Source organism: Corythoichthys intestinalis, chromosome 13, assembly GCF_030265065.1.
Source record: "Corythoichthys intestinalis isolate RoL2023-P3 chromosome 13, ASM3026506v1, whole genome shotgun sequence".
NCBI lineage: Eukaryota > Metazoa > Chordata > Actinopteri > Syngnathiformes > Syngnathidae > Corythoichthys > Corythoichthys intestinalis.
In genome coordinates, this window is record NC_080407.1 from 15,687,695 (window position 1) to 15,699,851 (window position 12,157).

Genomic DNA, 12,157 nt, shown 5'->3' on the forward strand with positions numbered 1-12,157 from the left:
ACGGCTCAGTACTTTTCCACCAACCGACAGTACTTTGAGTGCAAATGTGTGTTCAAAACAAAGATATCTTGCCTGCTCAAGAGTGTGACTGTTAATTCAATCAAGAGTGTGACTGTTCAATCAATGACTAGAATACTGCCACGTTGGACAACAGTGTTGTAACTGTATTCGGCCCAGCAACAAGCACTCAATAAAAGTTAGCAGCGTGGGGGAGTTCAGAGAGAGACTCTAATGAGACAGCATTGATCGCGGAACTCTGTCTCCTGGGTCTCCCAACCTGCAGGTTGAAAAACGTCAACTCTTTGACTCTGTCTCCCTTTATGCCCTGCATGTTGTCAGCTTGCCTTGGGTAAATAACTAAGTTAAAGAACGCGTTTTAGACCCAACACCCACAGTGGCTGCTGCTGGCCAAAAAAAATAAAAAAATGTAATATCCTTCCTCTTCGAAGGGGGCGGGAAGGCAGCTTGTTGTCAACATGGATGTGTCGAGGCGGTCAAGTCATAAGCCAATCAAACATCAGTTTGAGGAGAAAAAAAATGGACCGACATATTCAGCAATTGAAAAAGGATAAATGTAAGTCTGAACATAATGAAAATAATTCGCTTATTAATGGTAGGGTCTATTCTATCCTGACAACATATGGGAAGACAATATAATTGACCTATTTACCTAAAGTCACTATATAATGCAAATAAGGTTGCTTAAAAGTTGGTGGGGACAATTCGAGCATCCTGAAAAGTCTGTAATGTTATGTCCCTACTGTCCCAATGCAAACCTGCGCTCTTGGTAATCTAACTTTAAGTGAGCAGAAAAAAAAAAAAAAAGTAAAATAGCTCGATATATGAACGGATTTGTTCGCTGTAGCGTAATGTAGACCTTACTCGGACGTATTTAAGGGAACATTGGCTAGCAATAATACGAAATGACTACAGCAAGTAGGCGAAGACCTTCTGCCAGAGGTCAACTCGAAAAGTTGGCCGACTCAATTTCAAACTTTCCCAGCAAACTACAATCCAAACATCCAATATGAGCGCTTAATTCCGTCCGATTCATTCCCCGTATAATTCACTTGAAATAAATGTCCTCTGCGGAGTCAGTGGGGTATTGTTAGTGCAGTCAGTGTCTTGCTGATTGCCATCATAGCCATTGAACCCTACTGGTAACAGTGTAAGTGAGATTTAAGCCTCGGTAACATGAGAGTGTGGAGGTGATTGATGTGAAATATGCCCTCCCTCATTGACTGGCTGAACTCCATTTTCTGCTCCTAATGCAGAAATCACTCCAGGTCCCCAGCATAATGATTTACGATGAATCTGTGTCAATGTTGAACTCGGCAAACCCCACGTAATCCATCTTGCAGATGTACCTACCAACCCCGCCCCGCCTCGTCTGCTCCCGCCAAGCTGCCATCCCTCGCCTTGGTCGCGGGAAGCCAAGGCACGCCACGCTATCCCTCCGTTATAAAAGTGTTGAATCCATTACAGGCCTGATGTGTAATCACAGAGGACCCCCTATACCCCCTTAGACTGTAATTACCAGGATACAGATACTCCCTCACTCCATTCCCTTGAGCTGCATGAATCCAAGAACTCACTTAACCAGCATGCAGTGCTGCCTATGCAGGTGGCCATACATTCGTGGGAACAATTCAATTGAACTAATATGATTTTGACCTTGCCGTGTGCAGTTTAACTCCATTTTGAATCGACTTCCTACATCTCGATCGACTGAGCGTGACAATGGTGGGAAATCAACCCCACTTGTCTGTTTTTCGCCCCCGGTTCACGGTGACAGCGCTGTTGCTGCTGACAAACATTATCTCGTGTGTGTGATCATGCGCTCACGACGGTGTCCCCGAAAACACACACACATTCGCTTTGCAGGCTGTCACACTTTGTCAAGCGGCGGCGTCACCGTTGCATATGTTGGCAGTCACATCTGGGAAGACACGACAAGGAAGCGTCGCTCATCGCTCACTGTTTGTTTGGCACGCCACCTGATTGCTGGAGTGTGTGAGCGTAGACGTCGAGGTGACAAGTTTGCCCCGCCTTTACAAGACGAAATAGACAGACGTGGCCGTGTTTAGGCAGGATTTGTCACCTGTTGAGCCCTGAAACAAAAATGCGCCAGTATGAACAATGACCTTTAGCTATACAGCAGCCTGTGATTGCGCAAAATCAAAAGGTCTTTTTGTTGCGGTGTTGTGTATTGACAGTGGGGCAATGAAGTATTTGGTCAACCACTAATTGTGCAAGTTCTCCCACTTGAAAATATTAGAGAGGCCTGTAATTGTCAACATTGGTAAACCTCAACCATGAGAGACAGAATGTGGAAAAAAAAAACAGAAAATCACATTGTTTGATTTTTAAAGAATTTATTTGCAAATCATGGTGGAAAACAAGTATTTGGTCAATACCAAAGGTTCATCTCAATACTCTGTTATGTACCCTTTGTTGGCAATAACGGAGGCCAAACGTTTTCTGTAACTCTTCACAAGCTTTTTCACACAGTGTTGCTGGTATTTCGGCTCATTCCTCCATGCAGATCTTCTCTAGAGCAGTGATGTTTTGGGGCTGTCGTTGGGCAACACGGACTTTCAACTCCCTCCACAGATTTTCTATGGGGTTGAAATCTGGAGACTGGCTAGGCCACTCCAGGACCTTGAAATGCTTCCTACGAAGCCACCCCTTTGTTGCCCTGGCTGTATGCTTGGGATCATTGTCGTGCTGAAAGACCCATCCACGTCTCATCTTTAATGCCCTTGCTGATGGAAGGAGATTTTCGCTCAAAATCTCTCGATACATGGCCCCATTCATTCTTTCCTTTACACAGATCAGTCGTCCTGGTCCCTTTGCAGAAAACAGCCCCAAAGTATGATGTTTCCACCACCACGCTTCACAGTGGGTATGGTGTTTTTCGGATGCAATTCAGTATTCTTTCTCCTCCAAACACGAGAACCTGTGTTTCTTCCAGAAAGTTCTGTTTTGGTTTCATCTGACCATAACACATTCTCCCAGTCCTCTTCTGGATCATCCAAATGCTCTCTAGCGAACCGCAGACTGGCCTGGACGTGTACTTTCTTCAGCAGGGGGACACGTCTGGCAGTGCAGGATTTGAGTCCCTGGCGGCACATTGCGTTACTGACAGTAGCCTTTGTTACTGTGGTCCCAGCTCTCTGTAGGTCATTCACTAGGTCCCCCCGTGTGGTTCTGGGATTTTTGCTCACCGTTCTTGTTATCCTTTTGACGCCACGGGGTGAGATCTTGCATGGAGCCCCAGATCGAGGGAGATTATCAGTGGTCTTGTATGTCTTCCATTTTCTAATAATTGCTCCCACAGTTGATTTCTTTAAACCAAGCGTTCTACCTATTGCAGATTCAGTCTTCCCAGCCTGGTGCAGGTCTACATTTTGCCTCTGGTTTCCTTTGACAGCTCTTTGGTCTTGGCCATAGTGGAGTTTGGAGTGTGACTGACTGAGTTGTGGACAGGTGTCTTTTATACCGATAATTAGTTAAAACAGGTGCCATTAATACAGGTAACGAATGGAGCCTCGTTAGACCTCGTTAGAACAAGTTAGCCCTCTTTGACAGCCAGAAATCTTGCTTGTTTGTAGGTGACCAAATACTTATTTTCCACCATGGTTTGCAAATAATTTCTTTAAAAATCAAACAATGTGATTTTTCTGTTTTTTCCACATTCTGTCGCTCATGGTTGAGGTTGACCCATGTTGACAATTACAGGCCTCTCTAATCTTTTCAAGTAGGAGAACTTGCACAATTGATGGTTGACTAAATGCTTATTTGCCCCACTGTATCTGTACAGTTATTTAAAATCAACAACTTTCTCTTCTTTGAAAATGGGCTTAAATATGGTGACTTTTCTGAAACAAAACAATAAACTGAAAATCTCCCCCTGACACACCCTAATCTGTCATATCTTCCAATTATCCTATGCGATGCTCTTAACTCAGTATATCTCAAATAGTGGGGCTACGTGACCTCGGAGAACATACTTTTTTGCCTTACTAGAATAAAGTGTAATTGCTCATCCACTCAGTGGGTGGCAGTGGCGCTCTTATTTTCAAAGTGTGCATAGTATTTTTGAACCAAACAAAAGCACACAGCAAAGAGCACTAGGGATATAAAGAGCTAAGACAAGGAAATATGACAAAGCGTATGTAGCGGTCGGCTTTTGGCTTTGACTTTTAATACAGCGGGAGACAAGGACAGACCAGTCTGTTTATGGTGTTTAAAAATGTTTGCAGCGGATAGTTGGAAGACAAATCAATTAAGACGTCACTTAAAGACATTAGACCCCAATCACATTGATCAGCCGCTTGATTGTTTTCCAGCGAAAACGTGCCGAATACTGCCAACAATTTTCCCGCTTTGTCAATGTTACATAAGTAAGCCAGCGAGCACTGTTAGCATCATATAAGGTGGCATACAAAGTTGCTCAGTGCAAAATAACTGTCCCTCTGTCCAATGGCGCTGTCGTTTATGTTTGATTAAGTTTTGTTTTTTAGTCAAATTGTTGGGCATATTGTCCTCATGAGTTATTGTTGCTAATCAATTTGATTAAAAAAAATATATATATTGATTTATTTTTCAGGATCAAATGGTCAAAAAATGTACCATGAGTGTATTTTTACAGTTTGGATGTGACAAAATCATCTCGAAAAGTCTGGATGTTCATCTATCGACAGTCAGAGAAGTTGTCTACAAAACAAATGGAGAGTTTGGCACTGTTGCTTCTCTCCCAAGGAGTGGCCCTCCACCAAAGATGACGCCAAGAGTTCAGCGCAGAACACTCAGAGAGGTAAAAAAGAACCCGAGAGTGTCTGCTAAAGAAATCACTGGCACAGTCCAATATCTAGGTGCACGGATTAACTATACTGTATGTAAAACAATGGCCAAGAATGGTGTTAATTGGAGGACTCCACGGAGGAAGCCACTGCTGTCTAAAAAAAAAATATTGTTGCTCGTTTAATATTCGCATAAAGGCACTTGGACACTCCACAGATGTTTTGGCAAAAAAAATTTGGGGACTGATAAAACCAAAGTTGAACTGTTTGGGAGTAACACACAAGGTCACATGTGGAGGAAAAATGGAACAGCTCACCAACATCAACACCACATCCCCACCGTGAAGCAAGGTAGAGGGAGCATCATGATTTGGGGCTGTTTTGCTGCCTCAGGGCCTGAATAGCTTGCAATCATTAATGGAAGAATGAATTCAAAAGTTTATCAGGACGTTTGTCAGGAAAATCTAAGGCCGTCTGTCGGACAGTTGAAGCTAAAAAGAGGATGGATGCAAGACAACAAGACAATGATCCAAAAAACGGAGGAAGAAGAACAAAATACATGTTCTGGAGTGCCCAAGTCTAAGTCCAGACTTCAACTCCATTGAGATGCTGTGGCATGACAAAGACTGAACTACAGCAGTTTTGTAGAGAAGAATGGGCCAAGATTAATCCTGATCGATGTGCCAGACTGATCTGCAGCTACAGGAAGTGTCTGGTTGAAGTTATTGCTGCCAAGGGGGGGGAGGCCACAAAATATTACATGTGATGGTTCACTTACTGAGTTTTCCCCCTCTGTCATTGTTTGCATACTATTCTCATTAAAATATGAAAACCTATAAATGTTTGGTAGGTTTTAGTAAAAGCCGACACTGTTTTTTCATCTGTGTGATTTTGACAAAGATCAGATCACATTTGATGGAGATTTTATGCAGGAATGTGAGAAATTCCAAAAGGTTGATACTTTTTCATACCACTGTAGTTAACAGGACAAGCTATTTATCAAGTTTCTGATAACAGCCTCATATTTGTTTCCAAGAGAAAACTTCATCAAACCTAAGCAAAGTCCTTCAATAAGCCTTCGCTTAATGATCCTATTTTCCGTTCTACGGACAGAAATATGAGCGCCGTCGCTCGTGTCGAGTGGAGGTGACGCTTTGAACGGAAAAGTGACACCTGTACCCTGATCTTCAAAGTTGTTTCGAAGTCTGAGCAGAATGAGCAGAACTTAATGAGCAAGGATTTTTGAAGCTGACCATGACACCGGGTGAACCGCGGCACCCTCACGTTATTAATGGCGCCATCTTAAATCCTTTGTGTTGCAAGTAAGATGTCCATTTGAGGTTGCCTGATTAAAATCAGAGATTTTGCGTTAGGCCATTTGCGGTTGCAAAAGGAATAAATAGTGTAAATTGATTGATTCAATGAAAGACTAATGCAAATAAACAGACTATTTTTCGCCAGGACTGAATAATGACTTTAGACTCGCACATCTGGAGCGCTAGCGCAGGTAATCGGTAGCAAATGGTCGCAGAAAAGCTCCACGCTTCATGAATATGTATCCCGCAGGGAAACAATAGCTGTGGTGGATGATTAATAGTGACGTTAAAAAAAGCAAAAACGTTCACTGGGAAGGTTATCGCAATAACTCGAGCCAGACGCCGCTACAGTTACCGGCTGGGGGACGGCGCCTGATTTGAACCGGTGTTCGCCAAGGTGTCAGATTGAAGTTGACACCCATCTGTTAGCTATCCAAACTTATTGATGTTGACCATGGAAAGGGGGTTCTGTCCAGAATCCTATCCACATGTTGACAACAACAATTTCAGGAAAGAACGCTTCGGCTGAGACGTTCTTGCCTTTCTGTTGGCATCATAGCACGTCAGAAAGTGTGACATTTCGCACAGCGTAAGAGACGACTTGCTGCTTTACGTTACAAACATGTCAGCCGGGCTAACAAATATGACTGTTTATTGCGACATAATGCGACAATGTGTGAACTGTAAGAAGCTTAGAGAAGCAACCGCAAATTTGGAGGTGACATTTTGCATGAAAACTGTGACATTCTGAGGAAAAATATATGGAATCATGAGAAAAAACCACAGAAATAACATTCAAAAAACATCTGTAGTAGTATTTAGTTGCACCACCTCTGGCTTTTATGACAGCTTGCGGTCTCTGAGGCATGGGCTTGATGAGTGACAAATGGTATTCTTCATCAATTTGGTGCCAGCTCTCTTTGATTGCAGTTGCCAGATCATCCTTGCAGGTGGGAGCCTTGCTGTGGACCGTTTATTTCAGTAGAGTTGAGATCTGGGCTATTTGCAGGCCATGACATTGACTGGATGAATCTTTCTCCAAGGAATGCTTTAACAGTTTTAGCTCTGTGGCATGATGCATTGTCATCTTGGGAAATGAAAATATGTTTGGGGAAAATTAAATCAATTGAATGGATGAGAAAGTTGTCTAAAATTTCAATGTAAACTTGTGGATTTATTGATTATTTAAACACAGCCATCTCCCCAGTGACTTTGCCTGACATGCGGCCCCATATCATCAAGGACTGAGCGAATTTTGAGGTTTTCTTCAGGCAGTCATCTTTGTAAATCTCACTGGAACGGCACCAAACAAAAGTTCCAGCATCATCACCTTTTCCAATGCAGATTCTTGACTCATCACTGAAAATAACCTTCATCCAGTCATTTACAGTCCATGATTGCCTCTCCTTAGCCCATTGCAGTCTTGTTCTTTTCTGTTTATCTGTCAATGATGGTTTTCTTTTCGCTTTCCTGGATGAAAATCCCATTTCCATTCGGTGATTTTGCACAGTTCTGTCACATACCTTGACTCCAGCTTCCTCCCATTTCGTCTTCATTTGTCTTGCTGTACATCTTCTCTTTTCAAGACATATGGCCTTTAGTTGTTTGTCATGGCGTTTGGATGTCTTCCTCGGTCTACCAGTACGCTTAACTTTAACAACCTTGCCATGCTGTTTGTACTTGGTCCAGATTTTTGAAACAGCTGTTTAGCGTTACCTTCTTCAAGAAGTTTGATAATCCTCTCCTTGGTCTCAAGAGACTTTTTATCAGAGTTTGTTCTACATGATAAAAATTCTGAGTGATTGCTCATCCAACACTGGCGATTCCATACTTTTTGCTAGGGGTTGTAGACCTATAAACATGCCTATTTGATTCGTGCTAAAACTTCGTCTTCTTTGTCCTTTTGTTGCCTTTGCTTTCCGACGCGGAATGCTAATCAAAAAAACGTCAGGCTGTTTGGATTTCTATGATCCTCGGCAGATTTGCGATTAACATAAACCATAAGCCAAGCTAAAGCGACACTGGCTAAAGTCACAGTGGGATCCTTATTTGTTAATGCGTGCCGCCTCATCACATGCGTGTCCTTTCTCCCCGTGGCACCAGCATGTACCCCGGAGTCTTGTTAGACACCCCCTGGGTTGAGGAAGATCAAATTCAAAATTCGTCTAAAATCAACATCGAAAAACGCTAATCCCGCGCAAACAAGTCTGCCAATGCGGTATATCATGCACACCTTGATTAATTGGAAGCCCGGCCTGTAAAATTCCCAGATTAGGCTTCGACACGGCTAATAATTAAATCAGGAAGTGTTTGAAATCCCTCATTTCCCAAGCAGAAATGTGAGTTTTAATTTACCTCATGCAGAGATGAGCGCCGGTCACCTGCGGAGAGCCGATTCGTGGAGCGCGTTGTGTCTGAATCGGACAAGGCGAATCGTTAAAATAGTCATACTCCTCCTCAATGCCAATTTATGGAACAGCAGTCAAATATTTATTCAATTGATGAGCTAGCCTAAGCGTTTCTCCCAGATAATAATTAAAGAAAATCTCAAAGCTAAAGGTGAGGAGCAGTCGTGACATCACGACAGTGGTGACCTGAAGTTCATCAACATTTTGTTCCACCACAGCCCCACCTGTTGGCTCCAGTAGGGCACTGTTCCACATGCCCCCAATGCAAAATTGATCCTGACAGCGAGACTCGCTCCCCGACGAGACGTGAGCGTGACTTGAAGCACCTGTTGTGAGAGCGAAACGTTCCCAGGCAGGGATCACAGCCTCGGGTGGCGCTCATGTCCAATGAACAGCGCTCAGCACGCTGGGATAACAATAAGAGCAGTGCAGTCGGGAAAATCAATAAAATCACTGCTGGAGCTCTTGGCAGAGAAATAACAGTCTGCCAGAGTCTATCAGCATCTGGCGAGGATCTCTCTCTTCACGCTTCAGTGGGTACTCATTGAAATTATTAAATAAACTTTGGATTTAATGGGGGCAGAATATTAATTATAATTTGAAATCAATAAAGAGTGACTACAACTAAATAAAAACTAAGGCTCTGCAAGTTAACACCAAACTCATAAATGAAGTTAAACCACCATATTTCTTTAATATGACAGTACATTTAAAATAAAAATTCGCTGATAGCAACTTAATCTCAAACGATTAATCGCACGGCCAAGGGTGTAGGTTTGCATAGGGACGGTAGGATCATAACACGACCAGCTTTTTAGGACGCTCAAATTGTCCCCAACAACTTTTAAGCAACCTTATACCGTATTTTTCGGACTATAGGTCGCACCTGAGTATAAGTCGCACCAGCCATAAAATGCCCAATGAAGAGGAAAAAAACATAGAACTCACACCGGAGTATAAGTCGCATTTTGGGGGGAAATTTACTTGATCAGATCTCACCCCGTGGTGTCGAAATGATAACAAGAACGGTGAGCAAAAATTCCAGAACCATGTGGGGGGACATAGTGAATGACCTAGAGAGAGCTGGGACCACGGTAACAAAGGCTACTATCAGTACCCAATGCGCCGCCAGAGACTCAAATCCTGCACTGCCAGATGTGTCCCCCTGCTGGAGAAAGTACACGTCCAGGCCAGTCTGAGGTTCACTATAGAAACCAAAATGGAACTTTTTGGGGGAAACACAGGTTCTCGTGTTTGGAGGAGAAAGAACACTGAATTGCATCCGAAGAACACCATACCCACTGTGAAGCATGAGGGTGGAAACATCATGCTTTAGGGCTGTTTTTCTGCAAAGGGACAAGGACGACCGATCTGTGTAAAGGAAAGAATGAATGGGGCCTTGTATCGAGAAATTTTGGGTGAAAATCTCCTTCCATCAGCAAGGGCATTGAAGATGAGACGTGGCTGGGTTTTTCAGCATGACAATGATCCCAAACACACAGCCAGGGCAACAAAAGAGTGGCTTTGTTAGAAGCATTTCAAGGTCCTGGAGTGGCCTAGCCAGTCTCCAGATCTCTACCCCATAGAAAATCTGTGGAGGGAGTTGAAAGTCTGTGTTGCCCAACGACAGCCCAAAACATCACTGCTCTAGAGGAGATCTTCATGGAGGAATCGGCCAAAATACCAACAACAATACAAACAAAACGTTTGGCCTCCAACAAAGGGTACATAACAAAGTATTGAGATGAACTTTTGGTATTGACCAAATACTTATTTTCCACCATGATTTGCAAAGAAATTCTTTAAAAATCAACAATGTGATTTTCTGTTTTGTTTTTTTTTCCACATTCTGTCTCTCATGGTTGATGTTTACCCATGTTGACAATTACAGGCCTCTCGAATATTTTCAAATGGGAGAACTTGCACAATTAGTGGTTGACTAAATACTTATTTGCCCCCCTGTATGTCATCTTGAAAAGCAATTTAAAATAAAAATACAATAGAGAACAACATGCTGAATAAGTGTACAGTATGGTAATGTTACACGATGCATGAACAACCAAATGCGAAAGTGGCCGGTATGTTAACGTAACATAGCTATTAAGAGTTATTCAGATAACTACAGCATGAAGAACATGCTAACAAGATTACCAAACCATCAGCGTCACTCCAAAACACCAAAATAACATGTGAAATTAGATAATAATTCGTTAATAATTTCACACATAAGTCACTCCTGAGTATAAGGAGCACCCCCAGCCAAACTATGAAAAAAAACTTCCCGAAAAATACGGTATGCATTATCTGTTTACATAAGGCAGCCGCTAGCTACATTCACGAACAGACTAGAATTCTACTTTAGAATATTTATGTAAAATAAATGCGAACTGCACGGGTTTTTTTGCTTTTAACCAGGAATTAAGACGGTTTACATCCATATCTTTAAAGAATTTGGGGATTGAAGCATTTATTCCCAAGAATTTTCAACGGAAAAGCTCTGTTTACATAAGGCGGCCACTAGCTACATTCACTAACAGACTAGCATTAGACTTCGACATATTTACGTAAAATAAATGCGAACTGCGTGTGTTTTTTTTGTTTTTGTTTTGTTTTTAACCAGGAATCGCGATTGTTTTATGTCGATATCTAGAAAGAATTCAGGGATTTAAGCATTTATTCCCTAGAGTTTTCAGCTCTGTTTACGTAGGGCTAGCTACATTTACTAACAGACATCATTGTACTTCGACATATTTACGTGAAATAAATGCTAACTGCACGTTTTTTTTGTGTGGTTTTTTTTTGCTTTTAACCAAGAATCGAGACTGTTTTACATCTATAAATAATTTGGGGATTTAAGAATTTATTCACAAAACGTTTCACTGGAAAAGCTCTGTTTACATAAGGCTAGCTACATTTATTAACAGACTAGCATTGTACTTCGACATATTTACGTAAAATAAATGCCAACTGCATGTTTTATTTTTTTCTTTTAACCAAGAATCAAGACTGTTTTACATCCATATCTATGAAGAATTCGGTGTTTTAAGCATTTATTCACAAGAATTTTCACTGGAAAAGCTCTGTTTACATTAAGTGGCCGCTAGCTACATTCACGAACAGACTATTATTGGACTTTAGCATATTTATGTAAAATAAATGCAAACTGCACATTTGTTGTTGTTGTTGCTTTTAACCAAGAATCGAGACCGTTTTACGTCCATATCTTTAAAGAATTTGGGGATTTAAGCATTTATTCTGTAGAGTTTTCACCGGAAAAGCTCTGTCTACATAGGGCTAGCCACATTTACTAACAGGCTAGCATTGTGCTTTAACATATTTACGTAAAATAAATGCTAAATGCATGTCTTTTTTTGCTTTCAAGCAAGAATCAAGACTGTTTTACGTCCATATCTATAAAGAATTCGGGAATTTAAGCATTTATTCACAAGAATCTTCACTGGAAAAGCTCTGTTTACATTAAGTGGCCGCTAGCTACATTCACGAACAGACTATTATTGGACTTTAGCATATTTAAGTAAAATAAATGCAAACTGCACATTTGTTGTTGTTGTTGCTTTTAACCAAGAATCGAGACCGTTTTACGTCCATATCTTTAAAGAATTTGGGG

The 12,157-nt window shown here is 41.7% G+C and overlaps 1 protein-coding gene across 1 annotated transcript in view; it reads right to left on the reverse strand.

The window, feature by feature from the left end:
- The window catches only part of mdfic (MyoD family inhibitor domain containing), a 434,364-nt gene extending 425,870 nt beyond the window's left edge, over nucleotides 1-8,494 (reverse strand). Inside the window, exon 1 of the mRNA XM_057855538.1 lies at nucleotides 8,477-8,494. The gene's annotated coding sequence lies outside the window, so the exon portion shown is untranslated. The remainder of the gene's footprint in view (nucleotides 1-8,476) is intronic.
- Nucleotides 8,495-12,157: the final 3,663 nt, after the last annotated feature.